The sequence below is a fragment of the Suncus etruscus genome, chromosome 8 (genome assembly GCF_024139225.1).
Source record: "Suncus etruscus isolate mSunEtr1 chromosome 8, mSunEtr1.pri.cur, whole genome shotgun sequence".
NCBI lineage: Eukaryota > Metazoa > Chordata > Mammalia > Eulipotyphla > Soricidae > Suncus > Suncus etruscus.
The window spans coordinates 12,822,188-12,832,456 of record NC_064855.1 but is presented as its reverse complement, the minus strand read 5'-3'; the positions used below and the strand labels follow the sequence as shown (position 1 = coordinate 12,832,456).

Here is a 10,269-nt window from a genome sequence, read left to right as displayed (position 1 = left end):
AGCGGTTGCCTTTGTTCTACTCGGTAAATGGTTTTAGGAAAGGGGTGGGCAAAGGAGGAGGAGCCTAAGGGGGTGGAAAATATATAATCCTACATTTTTCTGGTGCACATGCAAAACTTTATGCATTGACCTGAATTTTTTTCCAGAGAGTAAGTAGTTGCTGTTCCATTTGGAAGAAGCAAAGCGGCATGGGTGGGTCCCTTGAAAGCAGCCAGGATGCAGGACTAGACTTGGAGCATCTCTCCAGTGCATTTCCACAGGAGTGCAATGGGAGAACAACCATTTCATTTTTTTTAATCAGCAAGGAATGCCTTTAACAAGGAAGAAGTAAATTATGATAATTACTCTGAATGGTTGGATCCTTGAGCATTACTAATTAGCATTTATTGCCTGGATTATAGAACAATACATATGAAACCGAACTGTGATTGCTCTTTTACGATGAACTGAAAAAAGGCAATGGAGCAAAAAGGCAGCAGCATCAGTACTTTAGTCAGAAGTTGACATATTTTTAGTAGAGAGCAGAATTCCTTACTTCCCAAATAGCCAATTGTGGGTCTTTCTCTCTCTGTCTCTGTCTCTCTGTCTCTCTCTGTCTCTCTCACTCACTGTATCTCCCATTCATTTTTTTCATGGCAGACACCTATTTACAAATGATATCATAATCATGGGAGACTAACAAGAGGAGAAACATTGGGCTGTGATAACATTTGGGGACCGTGATATAAAATGGGTACATCATGAGAGTCATTGCAACAATAGAAAGCATGAAACGTGCTCTTTTAGAAAAGTAGAAATTTTTTTTTCTTTTTTCTGGTAGAAATTTTTAACTTCCAAATGAAACAAAGAACTCAGTTCTGAGTGCACAGAATTTGACGTCCCCTCCCACTTTCTCTTCAGAAGGATCACAGTTCAAAAATGAGAGAGACGTGGGGTTATGGCTTAAGAGTCTTTTACTTCAATAGGAAGTTGCAATTAAACACTCTAAAATGAGAAATAAATTGTTCGAATCGGCACACCCAACGCCATGTCAACGAATGCCAAAAAGATAATTCGGTACTTCAATACCTAAATCATTTCGTAGGTACAAGAACAGAAAGCGGGGAAAACAGATCATGTATCACTCTCTCTGCCGTCTCTCTATTCCCCTTTTTAATGACTAAAAAGGAAAGAACATCATAAAATACAAAGCCAGTTAAATACAGACACTAGTCTCCTAATTCCTTCTGGATTTCCTACTCTTATCCTTTTTGAGTTTGAAAGCATAAGTTTGATTCAATCTGTGAGGAGATTAAAATGGTGATAAAAAATTAATTCTGCTGAATGAGCAAATACATTTGTATGGCAGAGATGCAAATAAGATAATACTTTTCTCCTTGACATATCAAGCAGATTAGTTTAGAATGTTAAACTTGATTTTATTAGAATATATTAGCAGTGTTTTAATTAATACCAATCAAACATTTTCTTTCCCTGGGGGCTTATCTTTTAGCCATATTTTTTTTAAAAAATCACCAAATTGCCACAGCCTTTTGTTAGTCTATAATTTTAGAGGATGCCAAAGAAAACTGTGGGTTGTTTACCTAAAAGTATCTTGTCTATAAAATCTGTTCCCAGGTGCTGGTTTTAAAATAAATCCTGTTCATAAAATATCCTTTCTTTTATTTTAAGAAAAAGAAATTAGAGACCTGAAAATAAATGTATTCCTTTTGGAGAAAATTGTTGCCCAAAGGAGGTTGGGCTGGTTTCTGTACCTTAGATTTATTTATTCTCTTGGAGCTTCCTAGAGCGGTTAAATTTTCAACTGTATTGGTTTTGAACTGGCACTTCTTTGGGAAAAAAAAAAAGAATGAAAAAGGAGGAGGAGAATCTAGTTAAAATACGGGGAGCTAGTGTGCCCGTGAACAGAATCCAATCATAACTGCTGCATTTCACTCATTATCCCTCCTTTTCTCTCAAGCTTCCTGTCCTTCTGCCTTCTGTCTCCCATTCCCCGAAAGCTCTAGTTCACTTCTTTCTCTTTTCTTTCTGCAACGTACCAGCACCCCCCAGTGCCCCCCCCCAGCCTTATTTTTTTTTATCTGCCAAGCTGGATTTGCACTTTTAAAGATCAGTATCAATAATGCCCTGCTTGTTTCGGTTGCACTCTCCCTTTAAAAGACAGCCCCCTCTAATTGATGCGTCTGGGCTAGTCTAGACTGGTAGTGATTGAACCAACCACCAATTATGTTATTCATTTCACTGAACTTCACTGATGGGTTCGGTAAGGAAGAAGGGGTGTTGAGAAACCCGCCCTTACACCCCAGCACTTCCCTGCTGAAATACACAATCTTAGGCAGTTCGCAAGTCTGTGTGCTCCAGTTGGGTCATAGGAGCCTCAGACACCAACAACCTTCTTGAAAACATGTGGCAAATGAAAAAGAGTGCGGTGAAACACAAACCATGTCACGGATAGTCAGCTACTCCCTTGCAATTAAAAAAAAAAAAAATCCCACCCTCTTGTATGCTTTCCTTGATCCAGGCATACCTTGTCAGAGTTCATCATAGATATATTCTGACTTCAAGAAAAAAAAAACACCAAATATTTTGCAAACACATGCTATGAGTATTGTGGCAATCTATAGAGATCCATAAGTTAGAGAATGCATTTCCAAATTTTCCAGATACATCAGTTAAGGTTGGGTAAATCAGTAATCCATTGGTATAGAAATCAAAGTGGAAAAATCAGGTAACTCTTTTCTTTGAAGGCCATTCAGGCTGTAAGGGCTGGAAAGTCATCTTTAAATATTCCAACTATAAAATAGGATGCAACAAAAGGCCTACTGCAATTGGGGCAGAGTTTATTTTCTCAGTTCAGTTTTCGGCTACAAAATGGTTTCTTGAGGACAATTGATTGAAATTGCAATAAATAGTTAAAACGGGAAAAGAAGTGCTTCCTTTACCTTGACTTACAAATATAAGAAGAGGTAATAACCATTATAAAGTCTTTAAAGGAAGAAAGGACTTGCAGCCAGGGCTTTGATTTTGGTATTTTCCTACAGTATCAGACAAACGCTGGCCCAAGAATACCAAAATTTTTTCAATGAAATTGGAAACCGGAATTTCTCACAACAAAGAAACGTTAAGTTACTGCTGTCTCCAACTGAGCTGGACCTAAATCATTGAAATGATTCAGTTTCCAAAAGTTACGTTTTCAGAAGTCCATAAACTGCATGCAAGCCAACTATTGCCTTAAGAGAGGATATCTGTAAATGTACATTTGGCATTATAAATAACGTTATGGGACGGAATTTCAATCTGGGCAGTATTTCCCAATTTTTAAACCAAGAATCAGAGGCACCGATTAAAACTAAATGATACAATTGTGTGTATACCCTTGCTATTTCTTTCCTTGCCTATTTTTAGAAAATAGATATTTTCAACTCTGATACTTTGAGACTCATCTTAAATAACCTGTTAAAATAGACACAAGCGAGGTGGCTCTTGGTACCTTTCACTCCCCACCTCCAATCCAAATATTGCAAAGAAAAATAAATCTAATTTTTAGGAGCACTACACATTCCATTCTCCCCGTAGGATAACAAAGCAGCATTTTTCAACCTATCCATATTTCAGCCCCAAAGACATCGTTTCTACTTATCTCTATTAGGGGGGTTGCCGCTTAGCTATACATCGTCTATATGTAAGGGCACTGAATCTATAATATATCTACCTGTCCCCCTTTGTAACTGGGCATAATTTTCAAGATGAATTGTTGAGTTTAAAAGTTGGAGGCCTGGGGCATGCTGGGACTTCGGCTGATATGTTTTGAGGTCAAGCACCAGGTACTGAGCTGTTCTTGTTACGCTCCGAGAGTACTGCGTGCTGCTCTCAAGGATTCGACCAGGGGGTCTGTGACTTGCACAAACCTGGGGTGCCGGCAATGCTCCCTACAATACACAGAGCCACCCACAGGCTTTTTCCGACACAGGTACCTTCTGGCTCAGAAAATCCAGGAGCTGCCACTTTGTGGTCACCTGATCCCATCTAACAATGGAAAACCTCAGACATGGGCTCAAAGTCCCTCCAGACCAACTTTCTTTTGTTTTGGTGCTCAAGAAAGAAAGAAAGCAAAAGTTCCACCACATTTCCAGGACGCAAAGGCACGACTCGCAGCTCCCAAGAGCCTAACCCGTGGATTGAAACGGTAAACATCACAAGTTAGGGTCTCAGGGATTGAGAGGTGTGCAGCCAACGGTGCTTTTCTTGAGAGAAAACAAAGCAAGCAAGGCCAAGGCCAGGCGGGTTTAGTTGGAGATTGATGCCACAGGGGCCCCCCAAACAGGTGGCAAAGGTGGTTCCCTGCACTCTGGGCTTCTCTGGCTCACCCAGTTCAGTTCCATTGGGAGAAAGCAGATGCATACCCCCAAATGTCTGTGGGTGCAGATACATACCTGAACGTATAAAGTCGCCAGTAAAGCAAAGAAAAACCCTGGGCCTCACTCAAGCGATCATTTTAGCAATAAAAGGAAAGAAAAAAAGAAAAAACTAGAATCTACCAAGAAATGCCACCCCCACACCCCTGGCTTGAAAAAAAAAAACAAAAACCAAGGTCGGCAAAGAAAGGAGCAAAATGTCTTCAAAAAGCATTATTTTGCATCTGGCACATATCACTGGAAAGGAAATAAATCAATCGGAGGCATCGCTCTCCCCTGACAAGCATGCCACATGCAACATTGCAGAAATGAGGTGGGGTTATTTGGGGGGGGGGGTTAAGGGAGAGAGGGTAGGGGGATTGGTAACTTGGGTTTTTTTTTTTGGAGGGGGGGAAGAAGCCCGAGAAATAACAACATAGGGAGACCCTGAAAGCAAAAATCCGGCGCTTTGAACTCACCCTTGGCCCCTTGGAGCCCAGCAGCCGCCGCCTGTCGCAGCCTGGTCGGAGCAAGGGGAGAAATGGGAGCTGGCAGTGCAGTGTGCTCGCTGGCTAGGCTGGGAGAGGTGTTTCAATAGAGGATGGACGGAGAGCGGGGCGGGGAGGGGAGGGGGCAGGAAGACATACACCACATCTACACACTGTAACTGTAGTGGGTATGTGAGAGAGAGAGAGAGAGAGAGAGAGAGAGAGAGAGAGAGAGAGAGAGAGAGAGAGAGAGAGAGAGAGAGAAGAGAGAGAAGAGAGATGGCATTTGGTGGGAGTGGAGGGAAGGAAGGGAGAAGGATAGGACTGGCCCAATGTTGAATTGATTCCGTTAAAAATATATTTTTTAATTAAAAAAATATAAAGGAGTGCACACCCTCCTTTCCAGGACCATGTTTCTTTCTCCCCTTGTTGTTCCCTCTATTTTGCAGCACACACACTGGGTACAGAAGGCCTCACTAGCAGCATTAGCTGCTTGCCAGCCACCCAGGCCAGATCCTGGGCTGTCATTTGAGAGAGAGGCACCCGCCAGGCTTGGTTGCAGGGCCCAGTAGGTGGTGGCCGGCCCAGGCTCCCCAGGCCACTTTTTCAACGAGAAAGAGAAGCCAGATGCCTGATTCCCGCTGCAGTCTGCTTTGGTACCTGGCTACCTCCTGCTTGCTTTTTTCCCCCCTTGGATCTGCCAGGCAGCAGGGACTACCCAGGGTGCAGACCGCACCCCAATCTGGGCCATCTCCAAAAAAAAAAAAAAAAAAAAAAAAAGATGACACTGAAATTCTTCTGCCCTCCATCCACCCAATTTCTTGCTGTTCCTATCTCTCTCTTTCATTCCAACCTGAGCAGGGTCCATGGCTCGCTGGAGAGAAGCAATGACGAAGCAGCCAGCAAGGAGGACACTGTAGGGTCCCCCACCCCCACCCCCATGGCTCCCAGGGAAAAAGGCGGAAGATTTTTTTTTCCTCTCTATTTTCATAGGCAACTAAAAACTGTTAAAGCTCCAGGCTCCCCCCCACTCGCCACCCCCCCACTCCCTGCCCCCCCTTTAAAAATAGAATCATAGCTGCCAGACAGCTACATCGAGGCCCCCTGAGCTCCATCAGAACTTTGTTCTCACCTCTGGAAATGCTCCTTCTGGGGTACCATCCTCCATTCCATTCGGGTTTTTTGCCTTCCTCTCTCCCCAGAAAAGCTCGTCCATCATCTTCTGACCTCAGCAGAGTGTTTCTCCCTTTCTCTCTCTCCCCCCCTACTCCAGCAAAAATTAGAAAAATAATAATAATAATGATGGCCTTGGCGACATAGCCATATGAAGTGGCTGCCTTCGAGAAAGCACATTTGATCTTTACTGGCTCCTCCAGGCTTCAGTGAAGAAGGAGAAGGCAAGAAGAAAAAAAAAAAAAAAGGAAGCGAGAGAGGAAAAAAGATTGTAAGGGAGGCTGCTGACGGACAGCGAGCATCAGGCACAAATCAGCGACAAGTTGCATTTTCCTAGACCACACTGCCCCCTTTCTTCTCGGCGCACTCCAGGCTCCTGGAAACCCCAAGTGTCTGGTTAAAGCAGGCAAGGGGGGGCTCTTGTGCCAAGCACCCTGCAGATTCCTCGCATGCCTGCTGAAATCGCTGGTAGGAGACGGCATCGATATTTCCCCTTGAAGCACCTTTAGCGCCTTTCCAGTTTTCCCCCTTTTCTGAAGAGCCCCTACGCCAGCCCCGAAGGGCCCCCCTTTCACCAGTCCTGCCAGGCGCCTGCAACAAAGCTCCCAAGTCCTGTCATTTCTCACTTCCTTTCATAGCTGGGGGAGAGAGAGAGAACGAGAGAGAGGGGGGGGGGAAGAGAGAGAAAGGAGGGTAGAGAGAAAGAAAGGAGAGACAGAGGAGAGAGAGGAAGAGAAAGATAGGAGGGGAGAGAGAGGAGAGAGAGAAAGAAAGGAGAGAGAGAGAAAGGAGAGAGAGAAAGGAGAGAGAGAGAAAGGAGAGAGAGAGAGAGAGAGAGAGAGAGAGAGAGAGAGAGAGAGAGAGAGAGAGAGAGAGAGAGAGAGAAGCACAGGCTCCCTGGCGGCCTGAATCTCTCTGTCTGTCCTGCATCTCTGCAGCCCTGGATGCAGGAAGGCATCTGACTACTAATGAGACCAAAAAATACACCAGTGGGGCAGGGGGAAAGGCCAGACATCGTATTATACAAATTCTCCACCACCATCCCCTCAAAAAAAAAATTCCTCAGCCAGAGAGACCCAGAGATCAGGTATCACGTTTTCAAAAGGGAAAGAAAAGGGAGGAGGAGGAGGAGGAGGAGGAGGAAGAGGAGGAGGAGGAGGAGAAGTGAAGAGGCAAGACAGCTCCATGGCTGTCTCCGTCTAATTGTTTCCCATCCCCTGGGCATTCATGACACATATGAACATATGAATGTCTGCGTGCAGGTGAGGCATTTCCTGGCCTGGGATAGATTTTTTTCTTTCGGGACGAAAATCCACAAAGCCCAAAATACTTCTTTGAAATCCAGCCCTGGAATGGCTCAAAGAACAGTGTGAGTCAAATAATTCTAGGCCATGTTCATTTTGGATCCCAGACTGGCTCCAGAGACAAGAGCTCCCCTGGCTCTTCAAGGACTGGGTTTTTGGGCAGGTTGACAAGCCCCCAGGTACTCAAATACCCCTGAGGTTGCTGTGGCCTTGGAAATGAACCCATCCATCACCTATATCCCCTTTGCAGCCACTGCAGACATTTTTCTTAGCCTCCCAACCTTTTTTTATATTTTTTAGCTCGCATGTCTACCAGGCATTTGTCTATCGGCTTCGAATCAGTCCCTTGACAATGATAAGTAATAACTCGGAAGACAGAAAAGGAAAAAGATTTAAAATAAAAGAATAACATGGTGCGAGAAGACATGAAAGGCATCCTGAGTTGACGGGGGGCCGCCTCTCAGAGCATTCTTGTTGGCACTGGGGCTCATTGAGTCTACGAAGCGAGGACACCCCCTGAAAATGAGGGGTGTCTATCTGCTCCCACACACAGTGGGTCTACTGTGCTATATGCCTGAGATTCCTTCTTGCTGTGTCTCACAGACAACAGGCCTGCTCTACAGGGGGAAATACCTGTGGGGGGAAGGTAGGAGGACTGAGAACGTTGGATTTTTAAAGGTAGCTGCTTTGTGCTCAGCCCAGACACAGGGCTTTGTTCCTGACTGGAAGACACGCAGAAGCCTGGTACTAAGGAAGAAAGAAGGAGAAGCCCAAACCAGGAGGTAGAGAGAGGAAGAGAAGAGAAAGAGCACAGGCTCAAAAGAAACAAAAAGACAGACCTGCTGGCCTCATGGCTGATCTCTTAACACCAAGCTCCTCTTTCTGAGAAGATGAGGATGAATGGAGGAAGACAGGACTGCCAGGGGCAGGTGACTGAGGGCTGTTGCTCTCAGATGTGGTTCACAGAGGGGATTGCACTAAACTTGTGGAGGAAAAAAAGGAGCAGGCTTGAATAATTAGGAGTGGAACTGTCAAAAGCAGCAGCAGCAGCAGCAGCAGCAACAACAACAACAACAACAACAACAACTACTACTTTGACTCATTGCATTCCTCTCTACAATGCCCGGATGAACCCATCCTAGGGTACTCATGTCTGAAGGCCAGATTGTGGGGACCATGTCACTGAGCTTATCTTCCAGAAGGAAAGGGAAACAGAGAAAACAGTGCCTAAGATGTTCTGCATCTCTGCCACAATGCTTCAGGTCCGTCTTTCACACGCTTAAGCTCCCTAGCCCTGTCTGCATTCACCCTGCCTACCACGTTAGACAAATCTATGACTTATAAAAGTTTTGCTATGAACATATCATTTTCTCCACACACAACTCAGCGACGTCTTTGGAGGATACTTATTTCCAGCAGTTAACACCTGACCCCAATTTCTGTGGGTAATTAGTGAGCTAGATAACCACACAAAGTGGGTAATTATTTGGTACCCAAGGGTACGCTAGAAGTGGGTAGTGGTTTTGTTAACAAAAGCCTATCTCTAATTATTGGATCTATGATGGGTGTTTTAAAAATACCAGTTACTCTATCAAATGAACCATGATAAATAAGGGACCCCGTTTTTTGCTGTCCTCTGCATATCCATGTGTGTCTGCTATCATGGTTAATAATATTTACTTACCTCTTGTGTGCGGTGTTGTGAAGATTAATGAGTTCACATCTGTAAGCCTCTCGGAAATCAGAGGTGCCAGGGAGCTTCTAAATACAGTGTGGCTGGTAGGAACTACCTATGCTAGACAACGTGCAATTGGGGGTGGTGGTGGTGGGAAGAACTATCTGGTCTGCATCTTCATGAGAAAATATGCCAAGATGACAGATGGAATGAGTTGGGAATGTGGGGCATGGCCCCTACCTGACTAAGTCTGACACAGACTACCAAAGGCAGGAAAGGTCATGGCTGTGTCACCAACAGGGGCTCGGGATGAGTCTGAGGGGCTGGAGGGAGGAGTTAGTTATAGGAAGAGAAGGAAGCTGAATCAGACCAGCCACACCCTCCTCCCCAAATCTGACTGTCCTTCTCTTTATGAGCAAGCAACACACACACACACACACACACACACACACACACACACACACACACACACGGCACCGATGCAGTCCTGGGACAAATTCAGCTGAATCTGAAATCAATCTCCAAGCTCTGCAGTATTTATTTCTGGGGAAGGACAATCAGGAGCAATAAATGGTCACAAACACAAACATTTAAAAATTCTCCAGTGTTGAGAGGAGACACACCCAGAAGAACTTCAGCAATGAAGGCATTTTTCTATTGCCACTGCTTTTCAGAAATGAACTCCCTAAAACAATACGAAGGTGGGATAGTCTTTAATGTTTGCTAAGAAAGAAAAGGAAGGAATAAAAAGAACCCCCCAGCATTTTTAGGAACCCTAAATCTATCAAAGCTAGCCCAGCATTTATAAAAAAAAAATTAGTCAATAAAAACAGATAAGCCAAACTTACTGTCGCCTTCTCTGAAGTGTCTGTCTTCCTGAGCTGGCTGCCTGGGTCTGGCTGAGGCAGGAGGCAGAGAGAGGCTTCTGGGGTCCAAATCCTCAAGTAGGCACACCACATTTTTGCTTTCAAAGCAAGGTTGTCCTGGGGATTAACCCGAGGAGTCTGGGAGATGGGAGGTGTGAGGGCAGGGTGACTGGACATGCAGCTACTGTGAGCAGTCTGGTTGCCAGGTCACAGGAACAGGGGGACTGGCAGAGAGAGAGAGGACTGGCACGGAGGAAGCCAACAGGTACCACTGTGGGGCTCCTGAAAGAGCCCAGCTTCCAGCACCTGGAACAGGCACATTTTAAAGGAGTTTGGGAGCAAAGGAAACATTTCTTGCTGAGCCACCCA

The 10,269-nt window shown here is 44.9% G+C and overlaps 1 long non-coding RNA gene across 1 annotated transcript; it reads right to left on the bottom strand.

Annotated features, from left to right (window-relative positions):
• Nucleotides 1-251: 251 nt before the first annotated feature.
• Nucleotides 252-4,911, bottom strand: LOC126015481 (uncharacterized). The gene is made up of 2 exons (XR_007498239.1): nucleotides 4,874-4,911; nucleotides 252-311 (listed from the first exon to the last, which is right to left on the bottom strand). It is a non-coding gene; the product is annotated as an uncharacterized LOC126015481 (long non-coding RNA).
• Between the last annotated feature and the right edge of the window lie 5,358 nt (nucleotides 4,912-10,269).